A 21,814-nucleotide genomic window follows, 5' to 3' on the forward strand; every position below is an offset into this window, starting at 1 on the left:
GGGAAAGGGAGGGTGGGGGCAGAGCGTCGTCAGGACAGTACCGTATTTAACCCTGTGACCCCTACCCCCATGCAATTTCATTCAGACAGAGCCGGTCACTTTAACCTCAAGTACTCTTTAAATATAGTGATAGCCAGGCTCTCCTTAAAAAAGAAAAAAAAATCTCCTTCAAAAAACCCACCAGGGCTGTGGAGTCAGTACAAAAATCATCCAACCACCGACTCCAACTCCAGGTACCCAAACTGGCTCCGACTCCACAGCCCATCTAGTTTACTAAATAAAAATAATAAAAAGTACTATCAACATTATTTTGAGTTTGTTCTTGCTTGCTGGTGGTAAAGGGCATTTTATGACAAGATGTAACACTATCACCTAGGACAGTGCTGTCCAACTGGCGGCCCGCATCCGGCCCGCCAGGCCTTCTGCTGCGGCCCCCCTGCTGTGGCAGTGTTAGCGAGAGCTGAGGGAACTTTTTTTTTTTATATCTTTTGCCCCATGCCTCGGGTGCTATAATGTAAATTTACAGCCCCCCTCCGCTTCCCTCGTTCCCCCGATGCTGCTGCCGCCGACTCACCTCAGATCGGTGGTGGGCAGGAGATAGGAACCCAGCCACACAGGCGCATGGCAGCCACACGGGGGACTTTAAATGCTGGACGTGACCGATGATGTCACTTCCTGCATTTAAATTCACCGCGCGGCAGCCGTGTGCTGGTCTGGCTGGTTGCGATCTCCTGCCTGGTCCGATCTGAGAGGTGAGGTGGCAGCAGCAGCACGGGGGAAACGAGGGGAGGGGAGCGGAGAGGGGCTGTAAATATTACATTGTAGCAGTTGATCTGACTGCATTTTGTGGGCGAATCTACAGCCAATCTGACTGTATTTTGTGGCCGATCTGACTGCATTTTGTGGGCGAATCTGCAGCCGATCTGACTGCATTTTGTGGGCGAATCTGCGGCTGATCTGACTGCATTTTGTGGGCGAATCTGCGGCCAATCTGACTGCATTTTGTGGGCGAATCTACGGCCAATCTGACTGCATTTTGTAGGCGAATCTGCGGCCGATCTGACTGCATTTTGTGGGCGAATCGGCGGCCGATCTGACTGCATTTTGTGGGCGAATCTGCGGCCAATCTGACTGCATTTTGTGGGCGAATCTGCGGCCAATCTGACTGCATTTTGTGGGCGAATCTGCGGCCAATCTGACTGCATTTTGTGGGCGAATCTGCGGCCAATCTGACTGCATTTTGTGGGCGAATCTGCGGCCAATCTGACTGCATTTTGTGGGCGAATCTGCGGCCAATCTGACTGCATTTTGTGGGCGAATCTGCGGCCAATCTGACTGCATTTTGTGGGCGAATCTGCGGCCAATCTGACTGCATTTTGTGGGCGAATCTGCGGCCAATCTGACTGCATTTTGTGGGCGAATCGGCGGCCAATCTGACTGCATTTTGTGGGCGAATCGGCGGCCAATCTGACTGCATTTTGTGGGCGAATCTGCGGCCAATCTGACTGCATTTTGTGGGCGAATCGGCGGTCGATCTGGCTGAATTTTGTGGGCAAATCTGCGGTAAATCTGATTGCATTTTGTGGACAATCTGCGGCCAATCTGGTTGAACTTTGTGGGGAATCTGATAACACTCATTGCATTTTGTGCTAGATTTTTTTTCTTCCCCTGGGGTGGGGGTCCGGAGGTCTGCCGGCCCTCCACCATGTGGTCTGGGAAAAAAACGGCCCTCCATGCCCGCGAAGTTGGACAGCACTGACCTAGGAGAAAACTTGGGGAAAAAGTGAATTGCAAATGGGCCAGTATGTGAAAATGGAGAAAAAGACATAGCAATAAGAAACAGAATGAGTCCAGCCTTTAACCTCCGTGGCGTTACGCAGTTTCAATGACTGCGTCCGCGGGAGGATTTTTGCCTATAAAATGTTATTTATACCCTTCAGCTATTACTGCGCTACCTAAGTATGCCCCCAAGTGCCTCCGGTCCCCTCTGATCCCCCCGATCGCTGCCGGTAATATTTACCCATCCGCGATACCGCGAGAGCCGCAGCTTCACTGTCGCTATGGCGACGATTGGACATGACGTCATGCGCAGTCCCGATCCTCCCCATAGCGAAGCCGGGAGATGATTGGGAGGCTGCACCATCGCGGGATCCCTGGGGGGTTCGTATACCGGCGGCAATCAGCAGTGATCAGAGGGGACGGGAGGCACTTGGGGGGCATACTTAGGTAGCGCAGTAATAGCTGAAGGGTATAAATAACATTTTATAGGCAAAAATCCTCCCGAGGCCATGTGATCCCCTGCGTCGGCTAGCCCGACACTGTGTTAGGCTTACCGCCAGGGAGGTTAAAGAGAATCTGTAACTAAAAACAATCCCCTGGGGGGTACCCACCCGGGTGAGGGAAACCTCTGGATCCGATGGAGGCTTCCCCCATCCTCCTGTGTCCCACGCGGTTTCGCTGTGCCCATCCGAACAGCGGGGATGTAAATATTTACCTTACCCAGCCCAGCCCAGGATCGGCTCTCCACACGGAAATAGGCGAGAATAGCCGATCTCTGTCAGTCCGCTCTACTGCGCCGTCACAAGTCTCCTGCGCAGTAGAGAGGACCCGACAGAGATCGTCTATTTCCGCCTATTTCTGAGCAGAGAGCTGCAACAGCTCCCCCGCTGGAGCCAGAAAAAGTAAATATTGCCAGGGCTGTGGAGTCGGAGTCGAGGAGTCAGAGCAATTTTGGGTACCCAGAGTCGGAGTTGAAGATTTCATAAACTGAGAAGTCGGAGTCGGATGATTTTGTACAAAATCCACAGCCCTGTTAAGTATCAGACTAAGGAGTCGGAGAGTCTGAGCCATTTTGGGTACCCGGAGTCGGAGTCTGTTTCATAAACTGAGGAGTCGGAAGATTTTTGTACCGACTCCACAGCCTTGAATATTGCACAGCTTGACAAATTGTCAGCTGTGCGTTCCGTGGGCTGCAGCGAGACCGCCGTGGGACACAGGAGGATGGGGGAAGCCTTGACAGGATCCAGAGGCTTTCCCCTACCGAGGTGAGTAGGCCCCAGGGGAACTTTTTCCGTTAGAGCGTCTCTTTAAATAATCATTTAAAGGAAACTCAAAAAAGGTAGAATGACTTGCCAAAAATTCTATAATGTTACCTTCAAAATATTCAAAGACTATAGCACAGTTAAGGCAGAGGAAATGTTCAGCTCTATCATGTACGTTTTCAGTCGCTGTTATTCTGGTCAGCAGATGGGTTTTGCTCACAATAATAAAAATGGTATTCACTCTCCTGTATCCGGAGAGCAACATTCCTAAGATTCTTTTACAAGAGTTTCACTCTTGAAGGAGTTTTTTTTTTTTTTAAACTGCTACACAAGTTCTCTATAGAAATTGGACCAGTATAGGTTTCATTGTGAACAGGCTGAAAACTATTAAGCCTATTACAGGGTATATGGGATATTTTTATAAGACACTCCAATTAAAGTATTAAACAAAAACTGCCAATGACTTCGTCATGCCAACCTATACGTTACTAGCTACTAAATAAGCAGACGAGAGAAACAATGTGTACAAAAGGACCCTTTCTTAAAATGACTATTGATTCATAAAGTGCCACCATCTTCCAGATGATTCTCAGATTCTCCTGGTACCCACCATAGTAGTCCTGGAACCCTTGTGAATATGTTCTTGTGGACATAATACAATAAAATAACATTTCTATAGCGCTTTTCTCCCATAAGACTCAGTGCATAGGCTCTCTCAGAATTATTAGTTGGTAGTTGAAGTATTCACACAACAAAAGTTATATTTCTGCAAATGCCAAACTGAACAGGTGGGGTTTCAGTCTGGATTTAAACACGTCCAGTGATGGTCGTGGTAAGGAGTTCCAAAACATAGGAGCAGCATGACATAAGGCTCTGGGACCAAAAGTTTCCAAGTGGACTCTAGGTATGACTAGATTATTAGAACTTGTGGATCTGAGAATGCAGGGATTGCTACACAGCTGTAACATTTCTTTCATGTATCCAGGGCCCAGATTATTTAGTGATTTAAATATCAGTAGGCCAATCTTGAATAGGACCCTCCATTCTATAGGTAGCCAGTGAAGGGAGTGTAGGACTGGCGTTGTGTGGCAGTGACGGGGTTGGTTGGTTATTAGTCTAGCAGCAGTATTCTGTATCAGCTGTAGGCGGTACAAGTCCTTTTTTGGAAGGCCAGTGCATCTGTGAGCAAGCATGGCCATCAGGGCTGTGGAGTCGGTGTCGGAGTGTCGGAGTTGTGGAGTCGGGCAATTTTGGGTGCCTGGAGTCGGAAAAAAATGCACCAACTCCGACTCCTAATGAATTTGTAACTGTAATTAAAATAGAAAATATGATAAAGTGTTCTATTTCTCAGATAATAGTCATTAAAAATAATGTATATATACAGTAATAGCTGTGCTTAGTCCACAAAAATGAAATAAACCAATCAAAATTAGTTACTCGTGCTGCTTCAATAAAGCAGTCCCCGTATTTTTAAGGTCAGATATACATATTTGATTGTGACTGTATATATGATGTGTACACAGGAATCTTTTATATATACACTAAATAACATCTATGATGTAAGAATAAAGCCTGATATGTAGCTGTGTCACTAATAGAGATGGTCAATGAGATGGAAATAATTCTGCATTGATGCTGATTTATGCAAATGTATGCACTCCCTTTGCTGATGAAATCAAATAATTTTATATGTTGTTAAAATTTGGTTTGGTGACTACAAATTAAAGGGTAACTGAGACGGATGAAAAGTAAAGTTTTATACATACCTGGGGCTTCCTCCAGCCCCCTTCAGGCTAATCAGTCCCTCGCTGTCCTCCACCACCCGGATCTTCTGCTATGAGTCCTGGTAATTCAGCCAGTCAGCGCTGTCCAGCCGCATGCCGCTCTCACAGCCAGGAACATTCTGCACCTGCGCAATAGTGCTGCACAGGTGTAGTATGCTCCTGGCGGCGGAGTGTGTGCATGCGCACTACGCCCGACTGGCTCAAGTACCTGGACTCATAGCAGAAGATCCAGGTGGTGGAGGAGGACAACGAGGGACTGATTATCCTGAAGGCGGCTGGAGGAAGCCCCAGGTATGTATAAAACTTTAATTTCATCTGTATCAGGTTTACTTTGTTACACAGTAGTACTATACTCTACATATGCACTCCCCACAGAGCTGCAGGGAATCCACTGAGAATGCTGTGCACATTGAACACAGAGGTGTTGTCTGTCACCCATAAGAATGTGTGATAGAGGAAGAATCTCATTCCCCTGCACATCATTCTTACATGTACCCACACTTGCATTGCCTAGGGCCTGATAGATGTTCTTTGTTCCGGTTTGTACCTTTTACAAGTACTCTTACCAAGGACTAGTTTTAGTCTAAAGGGAATAAATATGGCAGTCTACATATCCTTCTCACTTCAGTTGTCTTGTAAAATTCCTAAGCGTTGGCAGTTAAGAGACGAATTTCATGTTACATACTTTTAATCAACAAAATTGTAATATGCAAATTAGAGGAGTCGGAGGAATCCTAAACTGAGGAGTCGGAGTCGGTGGATTTTTGGACCGACTCCACAGCCCTGATGGCCATACTGCATCTGTGCTAGTATGGTCACAGGTTTGCTTTAACCTATTTCGGACCGCGCTGCTCTAGCCCCTTAAAGGACAACAAAGTGAGAATGGAAGCTTCCATATTTATTTCCTTTTAAGCAATACCAGTTACCCGGCTATTCTGCTGATACTCTGCCTCAAATACTTCTAACCCTGCGCAGTCTGCTCCGGCCCACGTGGCGGTGATTGAAAGCGCCGCTCGCACAGGTGCAGTAGAGGTTGTCCTAACGTCATCGCTGTGGACCAGGGTGGAGCTGCGGCGAACGGCTGCGGGGAGAGCTGCGGCGAGGGACATGCTGGGAGCTTGGGGCTGGAGGAAGCCCCTGGTAAGTAGCACTTATTTTATTAAATTTTCCCTGATAACTCCTGTGGCATGCTAAAAAACAAACAAGCTGACACTCACCTGGGGCTTCTATCGGCCCCCTGCAGCTGTAATGTCCTATGCCTTCCTCTTACGATGCTCCGTTCCCAGCCGTGGGTCCAATATTCGTCTAAATAGATGATAGTGCTCACTCCCGCACGCGTCATCGGAGCTTACTGCGCAGTATGAAGTTTTCTTGTACTGCGTATGCGCAATAAGCTCCCGATGACACACGCACTGCCACAGCCGCAGTGTAATTACCCGCGTGATTAGACCGGGACCGGCGGCAAGGAACGGAGCATCAGAGGAGGAGGGCGCAGGACATTACAGCTGCAGGGGGCCAATAGGAGTCCCAGGTAAGTGTTGGATTTTGTCTTTTTAACCCCCTCCACAGAACTCCTTTATGTCTCTGCTCCTAATGTTTTATTTCTTAGCTGTACTACACATACAAATCATAACATCATAATTTTTTTCACTTCTGTGTCTCTTTAACCAGTTCACCCCCAAGGGTTTTTATCCTAACGGACCAGAGCAATTTTCAGTTGTCAGCGCTCCTCCCTTTTATTCCCTAATAACTTTATTACTACTTATCACAAGAAAATGATCTATACCTCGTTTTTTTCGCCACCAATTAGGCTTTCTGTGGATAGTACATTTTGCTAAGAATTTTTTTATTCTAAATGCATTTTAATGAGAAAAACAGAAAAAAAAAGAAAAAAAATCATTATTTCTCAGTGTTCAGCCTTTATAGTTTTAAAATTAAACATTCTCCTGTGGATAAAACAAACACGTTTTATTTGCCCAGTGGTCCCGATAATTAAACCGTTTAGATTATGTCCCTACCACAATGTATGGCGACAGTATATTATTTTGAAATATAAGTGGTTATTTTTCTGTTTGTTCTGGCCATAATTACAAGCCCCTATGTAATAAATTAAAATTAATTTTCCCCCATAAAATATAGAATAAAAAAAGCTGAGTCCCTAAGGTAACTATTTATTTATTTTTTTTAAGCTGATTTTTTTTTTTTACAAGTGTTTTTTTTGGGGGGGAGGGTTGGAAGTGTAATTTTATTAATGATGTGTATATACTTGAAAATGTATGTATTTTGTAAGTGTAATATACTTTTTGGCCACAAGATGGCGCTGGTGAACACTCATAGGACGTGTTCACTTTTTTATTTTTTTTTTTTTACACACTTTATTAAACTGTTACATTTCCTGTTTATGTGAATGGACGTAGCCGCTGTTCGCGGTCACGTCCATTCACTCCAGGCACTGCGATTGGGTAGAGGACTGTTCAGTCCTCTTCCCCAATCGCCCAGCACGGGATCCCGACGGTAATGGCGGCGGTAGCGGCGGACACACGGCGGTAGCAGCGGCGGGAATGCGCGACGTATTAAAACGTCATGTTGCTGTTAATAGCGGTAAGCATGACGTTTTAATACGTTAGGATGGCGGTAAATGGTTAAATGACTTACCGTAACTCATGCATTTCTCTCATTAAAGAGAAAGTCTAGGAACAAACAAAAAAAAATCCACTTACCTGAGGCTTCCTCCAGCCCCTGGCAGCCATCCTGTGCCCTCGCCGCAGCTCCCAGTCCCCTCCGTGCAGATGTCAACATCGCCAGGTCGGCATCTGCTTGCGCTTCACTGAGTCGCACTGACGTCATCCGGACTGTACTGCACAGGCGCAGAACTACGGTGTCTGCACAGTTCAGTCCAGATGACATCAGCATGACTACGTAAGCCGCAGGTTGGAGCGCAAGTGGGCCTCTTTACCCGAGGGGAGCCCGGGCTACCGGCGGAGAGCAGAGCTGCGGCGGGGGTACAGGACGGCTGCAAAGGGCTGGAGGAAGCCCCAGGTAAGTGGATTTTTTTTTTCTTCCTGGACATGTCCTTTAATTCATGATTTATCTATCCTTATGGTTAATCTCAAGAATGAGTTCTACTTACAGTTAAGGTGGCAATACATCAGGCGCTGTCCCCCCCTAACGTCAAATGTGGCCCCCATATGCACTATACTTTGTCTGACGCAAGCTGCATACCCGCACCCCACGTGGTTGCCAGTGTATACCCATACTAGCACAACTGCAAATTTTGCATGGAAACAGCTATTTAATGTTTTCTCGGATGTGGGAGGAAACACCAGCACAAGAAAGCATTCAAACTCCATGCAGTTGGTGTCTTGACCGAGATCTTAACTTATGACCCTACTGCTGCAAGATAGGGGTGCAATTTATTTAGCCTCAATTCTAATCAATTTATATATGTATTCGTTCCACTTAACTAAAAAGTATCGTAAATGAATTATAGAATGGATTTTTATGGCACATCCAAGAACTATTCTTATGACTTCACGAGAAAAAATGAGTAACATAACGTGAACTCTGTATAGTTTGATCAGCTACCATAAACAGGCCTCAGCATCCATACACACAACAGACAACCGCTCACACAGAATTGAGTAGTACATTCTATATGTAGAAGGAAGCTCGGTGACACAAGCAGCGGAACGCAGCACAGGCAACATACAAGTATGTACCGTCAGCTTACAGCCTCGTCCCTCTCCCCGGGTCTTGCAGTGACTACAGAGGCCGCGCTCCCGCTGATGACACACGGCGCCGATGGTGAACTGTGCGCGGGCACGACACTCAATTGCAGTACGAGAAGCGGGATCGCGCCTCTGCAGTGTGCTGAGTAACAAAATGGGCGGGACCAGAATCCACAACACCGCGAAACAGAAGGGTCGTACTGACAGCAGCAAACATGTCGTACGCTCCACGAATAGCGTCCTGCTTCGGAGCTGTAGGCGGGACTAGAGGATGACCTTAGCTACAAGCTGTGTGATATACGCTGGGCGTAGCCGTGTGACAGGAACAGTTCGTCACAGTCTGTAGTTTGAGGACATCGTGCGTTGTAGCTTGTGAAGCTCTGCTGAATACTGCTCACATATTTGTTTTGAAGTTATGCCAAGAGCGTGATTGGGTCAATGGCCGCTCGTTACCGCATTTGGTAAAGAAATGGCGAAACACAGGGGCGCCTCTAGTCATTTTGTCACTCCAGGCGAGAAAATCTGCGGCGCCCCCACCCCATGGCGCCCTTCCATGAAAATAATCGTAATGCAGCAGCGTTTCACCAGGAAATAATCATAATGCAGCAGCATTTTTCTTCAGAAAATTTGCAATGCGTGCAGTGTTTCACCAGAAAATACACGTAATGTAAGGCTGCAGAAGTGAGCTTACGGGCTGCAGGCCAGTGAACTGACGCGGCGTCTATTAGATGCCACAAGCCTGTTCACCACCTGGGGACACATCATCTGGCCGGGGGGGGGGGGGGTATGACCACTGTCCCCCCTGCACAGCACTCATGACCGACTGGTCGGCCTGGCACCCTCTACAATGGGTCAGAATGAGGCACAAAGGGGGACAGAAGGAGTCACAGGGGGACAGAAGGAGGCACGAAAGGGGAACAGAAGGAGGCAGAGGGGGACAGAGGAAGGCACAGGGGACAGAGGTGGCACATGGGGACTAGAGTTGGGCCGAACGGTTTGCCTGCGAACGGTTCCATGCGAACTTCAGTGGTTCGCGTTCGCGTCCCGCAGGTGAACCTTTGCGGAAGTTCGGTTCGCCCCATAATGCACATGGAGGGTCAACTTTGACCCTCTACATCACAGTCAGCAGGCCCAGTGTAGCCAATTAGGCTACACTAGCCCCTGGAGCCCCACCCCCCCTTATATAAGGCAGGCAGCGGCGGCCATTACGGTCACTCGTGTGCTGCCTGCGTTAGTGAGAGTAGGGCGAGCTGCTGTAGACTGTCTCTCAGGGAAAGATTAGTTAGGCTTAACTTGTTCCTGTCTGGCTGCATACCTGTGTTGTGAACCCACCACTGCATACCTGTGCTGTGAACCCACCACTGCATACCTGTGCTGTGAACCCACCACTGCATACCTGTGCTGTGAACCCACCACTGCATACCTGTGCTGTGAACCCACCACTGCATACCTGTTCAGTGAACCCACCACTGCATACCTGTGCTGTGAACCTGCCACTGCATACCTGTTCTGTTCAGTGGACCCGCCACTGTATACCTGTTCATATGTTGTGGTAGTGGTGAAGCACTCCTCAATATGCGTAGGTGATGTGCCACGGTGGAACCAGCTGCACACTGGCTCAATAGTCAAGTAGTAAGGATATATCCGGCACCATCAATAAAGTATATGCTCTTTTATTGGCAAAAAACAGCTGTCATAGCAACGTTTCAGGGCAACCGCCCCTTTGTCAAGCTAAGCTGTGAGCCATCAAATTCAAAATGACATACAAACCATCTTATATACAAAGCATGGCAAGCAGGTAACCAATCACAATATCCCTATTGCTACAACCAATCCTGCAGTCCGTCCTCAGAGCGGACCTAATGGGGAACTATCCTGGTCACCGTTCATAGGTACATTTAAAACATGTTCCCTCCCCGCCTCCCACACTCACCCATTGCAGCAGGGTAGAGACATGCCTCATGGTCAGGGCACGCTTGGCCGTTACCCCCAGCCGGCCGCCGTCCTGGCGGACCTGATGGGGAACTTGCCTGCGTGACGTTGGGTAGGCGGAGCAATCGCGCCGCCTCCCACGTTGCCCTGACTACGCTAGTGGGAGCGGCGGAAGCCCGCCGCTCACCACTGCGGATGGAAAGGGGGGCAGGTCTCTACCACTTCAGCCAATAGGGAAGCTCCCATCAATGTAAACATAGCCGCATGTCATGCGAACTCGCATGGCATGCGAACCCAAGACGTGGCCATAACTGTAAGGTTCACCTTGGAGGGGCAAACAGGGGAGATGAACAAGAGGAGAGAAATGTCGCATTATGGCTACTAATAGTACTCGTAATAGCAGAGCTGGCATATGGGGAAAGAGGGGAAAACAAACAGCCTAGAGAATCTAGTACCCATCTAGTACAGCCAATTGCTGTCACCCAGAGAGGCATGATGGACGCACAGAGATCTACTAAATAAAAGGCAATAAATCAAGCTCTCGATTTAAACCTCGAGGCTCCATAGTGTCAAGTTTTTTAATCCAAAATGCCTCTCTGTATAGCAGCCTCTTAACCCTATCGCCTCCTCTACTCAGAGGTGCAACATGTTCAATAATCATATATCTCAACTGACTAACCTGATGGTTAGTCTGTTTAAAATGAAAGGCCACAGCCTGGTCAGTCAACGATTCTCTAATCGCATGTTTATGCGATGATAACCTTTTCTTAATTTTTTGTGTGGTCTGCCCTATGTATAAAAGGCCACATGGGCACTTCAATGCATACACGACAAAAGAAGAATCGCATGTGAAACAATCACGTATTTTAAACTTCACACCAGAGTGTGGATGCTGATCATATTGACCCTTAATAACCGAACTACAATGGACGCAATTCATACATGGAAATGTGCCCATGCGATTAGATTTTGACTGACCTTTGCCTTTGTGACCCACATCAGCGCGGACCAATTGGTCTCGCAAATTTGGCGCTCTTTTGTAGGAAACAATGGGAGGGTGGCGGAATTGCTGAATATCGGGAAAACTATCTGAAAGTAGGTACCAGTGACGTTTAATGATCTTAGCTATATTTTCACTTTGCGTATTATATTTAGTCACAAAAGGTAATCTTTGACTCTCCCCACCGTGTCTAACCCTACCTTCTCCACCCCTCACTGCTCTATTACGTGCAGTCTGCACAATGTCTTCGGGATAGCCTCTCTGTATAAATTTAGTCTGCATCTCATCTAGTCTCTGCGTCCTGACCCCATCCTCCTCAACTATCCTACACACTCTTGTAAATTGACCAACCGGGACAGACCTCCGAGTAGCCCACGGATGAAAACTCCCAAAGTGTAATAGGGAGTTCACATCCGTGGGCTTAGTATAGAGGTCTGTAACCAGCTTCCCATCCCTGACACTAACTAAAGTGTCAAGGAAATTCACATGTTCCTTTGAAGTATGTAACGTAAGTCTGATGTCCCTACACTTAGACATCAATTCCTCAGTGAACTCGATAAGGGTCGAATGTGGCCCCGCCCACACGCAAAAAATGTCATCTATATAGCGAAACCACTGTAACGCATACTGTCTAAATAAAGAACTGGAGTAGACAAACATCTCTTCATATACTGCCATATAGATATTTGCGTAGGACGGGGCCACATTCGACCCCATAGCCGTACCCCTAATTTGCATATAAAATTGGTCTTCAAACCTGAAATAATTACATTTCAATACTATCTCCAACAATCTACCAATAAAGCCAATCTGTTGTCTAGACATATCTGAAGCTGTCTCCAAGGTATACTGTACCGCCTCCATCCCACCATCATGTGGGATGGAGGTGTACAGACTCTCCACATCCATTGTTACCAAAATGCATTCACTATTGATAGTAGGCATGCTCTTAAGGATGGATAGAAACATTTGAGTGTCCCTCAGGTATGATTTCATGGACACCACATAAGGTCTAAGGACTTGATCTAAATATTTTGCAAGTGGGGCCAGTACCGAGTCCACCCCTGCCACTATGGGCCGACCCGGTGGATTGTCCAATCTCTTATGGATTTTGGGGCACACATAGATGACAGGGGTCATGGGGTACGACTGTATCAAATACTGGACAAGTTTATCGTCGATCAGGTTGTCAATTTGGGCTTGTGTTATTAACTGTCCAATTTTATTTTGTATCTCCATCAGTGGATCCTTATCGATAGGTAGGTAGGTTGTAGTATCACGTAGTTGTCGTAGAACTTCAGTACGATACATCTCAGTATCCATGACCACGACCGCTCCCCCCTTATCCGCAGGCTTAATGGTAATAGCGGAATTGGAGGCCAACTCTCTAATAGCATTTCTCTCAGCTCTACTAACATTAGAGCGGATCTTCCATCCTGTCAGATTGGATTTTCTAATCAATAGATCCACCTCCTCCTGGACTTTCCTGGTGTAGATATCGATGATCTGACATGACGTGGGCTGGAACCTACTCTTAAGGCGTAGGTTGGCATCCTTCAATGTTAATATATCTGTGTCTACATCGTCTCGCTGTACGTCAGAGAATGGTCGTGGTATGGAAAAGAAGTATTTCAGTTTGATAGAACGAAAAAAGCGCTGTAGTTCCACATCGATTTCCAATGGATCCGGGATGTTAGTGGGAGAGAAGGACAGTCCATAGTTAAGTGCTGACAGTTGCGGTGGGGTCAGGACCACAGAGGAGATGTTAATCACAGTCATTTCCTTGGTTGTCTCGGTTGTCGAGATCGAAGACGATCTCTGATGCCGCCTCCCCCTTCTCCTCCTCCTGCCGCCCCTCCGTGTCCTTGCAGATTTGCTGTTTGATCTGAAAAACCCTCCTGAGAAGAGCTTGAGTATGGATCAGAAGAATCGGGTAATGCATCACCTCTGGGTCTTTTATCAGCAGGACCACCCTGTTTAGGTCTACGGGGCGGTCTAGGTCTGTGTATCGGTCTCTGCCACGAGTAAACGTAACCCTGGTTGTAATCATGCTCGTCACGCAGGAACTTGTCTCGTTTAGTTGCTTCAATTTGCTTTTGATGTGCTTCCAACATGGTCATTAATTCTGATGAAAAGAGTTCATAGCTCTCACCCGAGACCAAAGATTTCAACTTCTCTTTAAGGGCTATCCGCTGTGCGGTTAGCTTTGGAAGCTCCTCCTGGATTTTCTCTATCGTCAACGTCATGGCGTCAAACGAGGCCTTATTCCATATGGACATCCATCCGTGACAGAATGGTTTGTCTACAGGAAACATGATGGGTGCAACATTAGATCGCATCCCCCGTGGGATACGTTTAACACGGTGGTACTCCGCCAGCGTCATGGCGTGCAGTTCCAGTGTGGTATACATCTTTGCCACCTTAATGATATTCTTCCGAATATTTTTCTCATCGGCCACCGTCAAAATATACCTGTTCATTGAACCCACCACTGCATACCTGTGCTGTGAACCCACCACTGCATACCTGTGCTGTGAACCCACCACTGCATACCTGTTCAGTGAACCCGCCACTGCATACCTGTTCTGTTCAGTGGACCCGCCACTGTATACCTGTTCAGTGAACCCGCCACTGCATACCTGTTCTGTTCAGTGGACCCGCCACTGTATACCTGTTCTGTGAACCCGCCACTGTATACCTGTTCTGTTTAGTGAACCCGCCACTGTATACCTGTTCTGTTTAGTGAACCCGCCACTGCATACCTGTTCTGTTCAGTGGACCCGCCACTGTATACCTGTTCAGTGAACCCGCCACTGCATACCTGTTGTATTCAGTGAACCTGCCACTGCATACCTGTTCTGTGAACCCGCCACCGTATACCTGTATACCTGGGCACACCCACGATAATAAGGTCGTTGCCTCATTGTGGTCAGACCAAATTTGATCAGCTGGACAGTCACTGTTCTGTCATTCAGCTACATCAGCCAGGCGACCATATGGGCTGTAAAGCCACCAAAACCTGCACTCTCGCCATGGTGCGCACCAGTCCAGCACGGCCGTCACTACACAAACAGCTGTTTGCGGTGCGTTACACGGTGAGTTTGGTGTGTCAGTGTGAAGCAGTACCTTAATTACACTACCTGATTGATGTATACACATGCAAGATGTTTGAAAGCACTTTAGGCCTGTCATTTAGCATTCAATGTGATTTCTGCCCTTAAAACGCTGCTTTGCGTCAAATCCAGATTTTTCCCGGGGACTTTTGGCATGTATCCCACTCCGCCATGCCCCCCTCCAGGTGTTAGACCCCTTGAAACATATTTTCCATCACTTTTGTGGCCAGCATAATTATTTTTTTTTTCAAAGTTCGCATCCCCATTGAAGTCTATTGCGGTTCGCGAACTTTAACGCGAACCGAACCTTCCGCGGAAGTTCGCGAACCAGGTTCGCGAACCTAAAATCGGAGGTTCGGCCCAACTCTGATGGGGACTGAGGAGGCACATGGAGACAGAAGGAGGCACAGGAGAACAGAAGGAGGCAGAGTGGGACTGAAGGAGGAACAGGAGGGCAGAGGTAGCACAAGGGGACAAATAAAGACAAAGGAGACATAAGGAGGCACAGGGGGACAGAAGGAGGCACAAAGGGCACAGAAGGAGGCAGACATGGCACAAAGGATGAAAGAAGGATGCACAAGGCACAGAAGTGTCAGCTGCCTGCAACTTACGCTAAGTAGATGCAGCATAAGCAAGTAATAGAACACCCACAGGGGTGTGGCTTAATTTTGGGTGGGGCTTAATCCAGCAACATGGCGCCCCCCAGGACCAATGGCACTCCAGGCAATGGCCTGTACTGCCTATGCCTAGAGGCGCCCCTGGCGAAACATTACCCACCGAAATAAGACTATTTTAATATTTACACGTTTGGAAAAAGTGCAGAAAGATCGAGGAAAAAAGTGATAAAAGTGCAGTGACATGTCAGTAAAAAATAATTTTTAGAGATAAATTACGCAAAAATATAATTAATAATGACAAAATAAAGTAAAAAAAAAAAAAAAGATTTTTACTCACCTGGGGCATCCCTCAGCCCCCTGAAGCTGTATGGTGCGCTCGCAGCCTCGCTCTGATCCTCCTGTCCCCGGCGGCGGCTACCTCCGGGTTCGGTGACAGCCGCCAACAGGCTGGGAACGCGAGTGATTCTCCGTGTTCCAGCCGCTATATCACCCTCTATGCTGCTATAGAGGGTGATATAGCGGCTGGGAACGCGGAGAATCACTCGCGTTCCCAGCCTGTCGGCGGCTGTCGCCGAACCCGGAAGTAGACGCCGGTGGGGACAGGAGAATCGGAGCGAGGCTGCGAGGGCACCATACAGCTTCAAGGGAACCTTAACTGCCGTGGAAAAATAAATTCACTTACCTGGGGGCTTTCCCAAGCCTTCTGCAGCCGTCCTGTGCCCGCGCCGGTCCTTCGGTGCCCTCCGGTCTCTCTCCGCCGCTAAGTTTCGTTTTCGGACGACTGCCAGTCGTCCTCGGGCCACTTCTGCATTCCTCGTCGTAAACTGCAGTAAAGCGCGTCCGCATGACGCGTTTGGCGTCATGCGGACGCGCTTTACTGCAGTTTACGACGAGGAATGCGGAAGAGGCCCGAGGACGACTGGCAGTCGTCCGAAAACGAAACTTAGCGGCGGAGGGAGACCGGAGGGCACCGAAGGACCGGCGCGGGCACAGGACGGCTGCAGAAGGCTTGGGAAAGCCCCCAGGTAAGTAAATTTATTTTTCCACGGCAGTTAAGGTTCCCTTTCAGGGGGCTGAGGGATGCCCCAGGTGAGTAAAAATCATTTTTTTTTTACTTAAGTATCCCTTTAACATAATTTTTTGGCTTCACGTCTAACTACATGTAGTGGGTTTTTTTTCGCGTTGGTACTTATCCGTTAGCCGGGCGCATCCGGCAGGTGGCGCTGTTGCAGCGAATTTCGATGAGCTGTTGTATCTAATTCCATTTATACTTAGTGAACGTAGTACTGTGTGAATGGAAGCGCCGCAGGTGGCGCTAATTACATTGATATGCAACGTAACTATACAGTGTTAATGCCAACGAATACATTGTATTTGAAGTGGCCGGAACTGGCACTTAATGGAATTAAAATGAAGGCGGCGGCAATTTAACACATGAAGCCGCCACCTTCGTCTCTTTCACCCTTTGCCCTCTCGCTTCTATACAACACTGCCAGCTGGGGGGGGGGGGGGGGGGGAGGGGACCACAGTCGTTCGTCGCAAGGAAACAAGCAGGATTCCCTGCCGCGACGAACGACTCTGGGGGGACACGCATGTCCCCGCAGGCTGGCAGCATTGTATAGAATCGAGAGGGCAAAGGGGGAGAAGAAGAACAACAGACGAAGGCGGCGGCTTCATGTGTTACATTGCCGCCGCCTTTATTTTTAATTCCATTGCCGCCGCCTTTATTTTAATTCCATTAAGTGCTAGTTCCGGCCACTTCATGTAAGGATCTGCTCAGCTGGCTGCACAGGCAGACAGCTGTTTGACCATTCCTCTAGTCTGTGGGCTGCAGGTCTCTGGAAGAGAGACCTGTCTTTCCTTTGCAAGTTTCTGTTCTGCTCTGCTGCTGAGGAATTTGCATACATTGGTTATGCAAATCACCCAGCTAACTCCTTTGTAGGCTGGCAGTATAAAACCCCATGTTTTCCAAGAGTCCTTTGCTGGTCATTCCTTCATGGTTTGTTGAAACACTCCTAAGGCTCATACACACATCAGACCATAGTCTTTGGAAAATGAAAGATCACAGACCAATTTTACCCCCTTCCATGTAGTATGAGAGCCATACCTACACAGTCTATTCTATGGAGCTGAACTCCCCATCAGACAGAAATCTTTGCAAGATGCTGCACACAAAGATGCTGTAGACATTCAAAAGATCAGTATCTGCAAAAGATCTGTTCCTGCAAAAGATCCGTTCCTGCAAAATGCATTCATAGTCTATGATATCTGCAGATCATCATACACACCTTGTTTAACAGACATTCATCTGCAGATCAGATCCACCAGGATGGATTTTCAGATCTGCAGATGATTGTCTGATCTGCAGATGAATGTCAGTTAAACAAGGTGTGTTTGAGGATCTACAGATCTCATAGACTATGAATGCAATTTGCAGGAATGGATCTTTGGCAGGAACAGATCTTTTGCAGATACTGATCTTTTGTGTCTGTACAGCATCTGTGTGTGCAGCATCTCGCAAAGATTTTTTCTGATGGGGAGTTCAGATCCATAGAAAAGACTGTGAAGGTATGGCTCTCATACTACATGAAGGGTGGTAAGATTGGTTTGTGATCTTTCATTTTCCAAAGACTATAGTCTGATGTGTGTATGAGCCTCTAGAGTGTCAGCCGTGCTATTTCTTGTTAATGTTATCTTAGAGTAATTCTTGGGACTGCACTAGGCAGCTTTCCTAGTGCAGTTAGCTTGCTATCTGTTTTGTCTGTATTGCTTCTCTATTGCGATTGTCCTGTCCCAGCGGTGGTCAACAGGAAATCGTTGTTTGTCTGGGTGCTAACCGGAGCAGCGGTTGCTGCTGGTAGCCCCTTCTGATCTGTCTTGTCTGGATCGCACTAGCCCCTAGCGGTAGTGGCTGTGGATCCTTCTGATCTGTATTCTGGAGTTTAAGCTGGAGCAGCGGTTGCTACTAGCTACCTCATCTGAACTGTCCTGTCTGGATCGCACTAGCCTCTTGCGCTAGCGCTGTGGATCCTTCTGTTCTGTCTTGCCTGGATCGCACTAGCCTTGCGCTAGTGCTGTGGATCCTTCTGTTCTGTCTTGCCTGGATCGCACTAGCCTTGCGCTAGTGCTGTGGATCGTTCTGTTCTGTCTTGCCTGAATCGCACTAGCCTTGTGCTAGCGCTGTGGATCCTTCTGTTCTGTCTTGCCTGGATCGCACTAGCCTCTAGCGGTAGTGGCTGTGGATCCTTCTACCTTATTCCTGTTTCTCGTTTGTCTGTCTTGTCTGATACGAACGCTTGCTGTAGGCTCGGTGAGGTAACCGTTAAGCAAGCGTTCGCGTTCTGTTTCGTGTTTGTCTGTCGATGGTTAGTTAGGCATGCTTGTCTCTGTTGTGCTTAACATGCGGAGATCGCGCTGTAAATGCGTTCGCTGTTGCGAATGAGTGCGGTGTTCACGTTTAGTTAGTGTTTGTTATTTTCGTTATTTCTCATTGTCGTTTGCTGTGCCTTTGCTACTCTCGTGTTCTGTTCTGATCTGCCTTGTGTCACTTCTGGCGATCGCCTCTCTCGCGATCGTGTTCATACTTTGTTTCTGCGAATGTGTGTTCACCGTCACTGGGTGGCGACTAGATTGGGGAACACACATTTATCCTATCTCTGTGCTCTTCTCTTTAAGGGCTATCTTGCCCTGCATTGTTGCAATTCTGACAATTCTCATCTGGCATTTGTGGCAGTGCAGAGGGTTTTAATCCTCTGGACTCCACAGCTCCATCTGCCGGAGGGAATTTCCCTCTACTGGCGCTTGCACCAAAGCTGGGTACTCTCCTTCCCTACGCTTGTGGAAGACTTCCGCTGTGTCAGCGCACTCCTTGTGCGCTGATCACGGAGATAGTTCCACAATCGTTACACTTCAAATACAATGTATTCGTTGGCATTAACACTGTATAGTTACGTTGCGTATCAATGTAATTAGCGCCACCTGCGGCGCTTCCATTAACACAGAACTACGTTCACTAAGTATGAATGGAATTAGATACAACAGCGCATCGAAATTCGCTACAACAGCGCCACCTGCCGGATGTGCCCGGCTAACGGATAAGTACCTTCGCATTTTTACCTGTATTCGCTGGATTTTGGTATTTGGTACTTATACGCGGAAAACAATATTTTACGCATTAACTCTGCATTTTTACCGAACGTTTAACAACTGTGAAAAACAAATTATTTCACCAAACTTTAGATGCACTCTGTAAAAAAAAATTGCAATAATCAGATACCTCAGTAAGGCATGGAACCCACTAGAGCGCCTTTTTGAGTGTTTAGGGAGGGCTTTAAATAGCTAGTGATTTCCTTAAACGCTCTGACATTGTAAATAAATGTAACAAATTCCCCAGTAGCGATTGCGAGTAGCAAAATCGCAGGACATGCAGCATTTTGGTAGCGTTTGCACTTCAATGTAAAGTATTGAAGCACTGGCAAATCGCTCATGAATCACTACACATTTCGATTGGTGTGCGATTTTAAATTACTGCAAACTGTAAAAAAAATATAATAATTTGAAAGGACCAATCAGCATTAAAATCGATATCGTGTATACTTTTTAAAATCGCACCACAATAGCTGGAAAGCGCTCATGAAATCACTTACAAAACGCTACATTTGCGATTTGTAGTGGGTTCCAGGCCTAAAGGGATTAACCCCCCCTCCCCCCAGAACCTATTCAACAAAGGCTCTTCAAATAGTTTTGCACAGGCACTAGAATGGCACCATGCATGTACATTTTCCTCCGTGCTTTTCGTTATGTCACTCATGCGTGACTCTGTCCCTCCATTCCCCTAAATAGAAACAGGACACATAGCTGTGCAGTGTGGGCCTGGCAATGTTGCCTTAGGGATTGGGTCCCAATCCCCAACTAGCGACATCCATCTAGGCTTTAAAGTGAACCTAAAGCCTGGAAAAAAAATGAGATTAACTCACCTGGGGCTTCCCTCAGCCCCCTGCAGCCGATCCGTGCCCTCACAGCCCCGCTCTGACGCTCCAGGACCCGCCGGCGAACACTTCCGGTTTGGCCGTCACCGGCCGACAGGCATGGGAATGTGAGTGATTGTTCGCGTTCCCAGCCTGTATATCGCCCCCTATGCGGCTATTGCGGCCAGCCGCAATAGCCGCATAGGGGGTGATATACAGGCTGGGAACGCGAACAATCACTCGCGTTCCCATGCCTGTCGGCCGGTGACGGCCGAACCGGAAGTGTTCGCCGGCGGGTCCTGGGCCATCGGAGCGGGGCTGCGAGGGCACCGATCGGCTGCAGGGGGCTGAGGGAAGCCCCAGGTGAGTTAATCTCATTTTTTTTCCAGGCTTTAGGTTCACTTTAAGGAGTCATACAAACTAAAAGCAGAGCAGGACACATAGTTACATAGTTATTTTGGTTGAAAAAAGACATACGTCCATCGAGTTCAACCAGTATAAAGTACAACACCAGCCTGCTCCCTCACATATCCCTGTTGATCCAGAGGAAGGCGAAAAAACCCTTACAAGGCATGGTCCAATTAGCCCCTAAAGGTAAAAATTCCTTCCCAACTCCAGATGGCAATCAGATAAAATCCCTGGATCAACATCATTAGGCATTACCTAGTAATTGTAGCCATGGATGTCTTTCAACGCAAGGAAAGCATCTAAGCCCCCTTTAAATGCAGGTATAGAGTTTGCCATAACGACTTCCTGTGGCAATGCATTCCACATCTTAATCACTCTTACTGTAAAGAACCCTTTCCTAAATAAATGGTTAAAACGTTTTTCCTCCATGCGCAGATCATGTCCTCTAGTCCTTTGAGAAGGCCTAGGGACAAAAAGCTCATCCGCCAAGGTATTATATTGTTAATTAGATCCCCTCTAAGGCGTCTTTTCTCTAGACTAAATAAACCCAGTTTATCTAACCTTTCTCGATAAGTGAGACCTTCCATCCCACGCATCAATTTTGTTGCTCGTCTCTGCACCTGCTCTAAAACTGCAATATCTTTTTTGTAATGTGGTGCCCAGAACTGAATTCCATATTCCAGATGTGGCCTTACTAGAGAGTTAAACAGGGGCAATATTATGCTAGCATCTCGAGTTTTTATTTCCCTTTTAATGCATCCCAAAATTTTGTTAGCTTTAGCTGCAGCTGCTTGGCATTGAGTACGATTATTTAACTTGTTGTCAATGAGTACTCCTAAGTCCTTCTCCAAGTTTGATGTCCCCAACTGTATCCCATTTATTTTGTATGGTGCTAGACCATTAGTACGTCCAAAATGCATGACCTTACATTTGTCAACATTGAATTTCATCTGCCATGTATGTGCCCATATAGCCATCCTATCCAGATCCTGTTGCAATATGACACTATCTTCCTGAGAGTTGATGATTCTGCACAATTTTGTATCATCTGCAAAAATAGCAACATTGCTCACTACTGCATCTACTAGGTCATTAATAACACTATTGTGTATTGCCTCTTGCCTGCCACTGCACAGCCTTCCCCTCCAATCTACTGGAGCCATTCACATTGTACATAGCGCAGTGTGGCACTGGAAGAAAGAACTGTTGGGGCGCATTTTGGGG

The 21,814-nt window shown here is 47.4% G+C and overlaps 1 protein-coding gene across 4 annotated transcripts in view; it reads right to left on the reverse strand.

The window, feature by feature from the left end:
• The window catches only part of GNE (glucosamine (UDP-N-acetyl)-2-epimerase/N-acetylmannosamine kinase), a 102,320-nt gene that overhangs the window by 55,644 nt on the left and 24,862 nt on the right, over nucleotides 1-21,814 (reverse strand). Inside the window, exon 1 of one of the 4 annotated variants that reach the window (XM_068234254.1) lies at nucleotides 8,545-8,645. The exons of 1 other annotated variant lie outside the window; for it this stretch is intronic. The gene's annotated coding sequence lies outside the window, so the exon portion shown is untranslated. Of the gene's footprint in view, nucleotides 1-8,534; nucleotides 8,646-21,814 lie in introns of those variants that run through there. 2 more of the 4 variants (XM_068234255.1, XM_068234253.1) reach the window with 2 other exon arrangements.

Source organism: Hyperolius riggenbachi, chromosome 1 (assembly GCF_040937935.1).
Source record: "Hyperolius riggenbachi isolate aHypRig1 chromosome 1, aHypRig1.pri, whole genome shotgun sequence".
NCBI lineage: Eukaryota > Metazoa > Chordata > Amphibia > Anura > Hyperoliidae > Hyperolius > Hyperolius riggenbachi.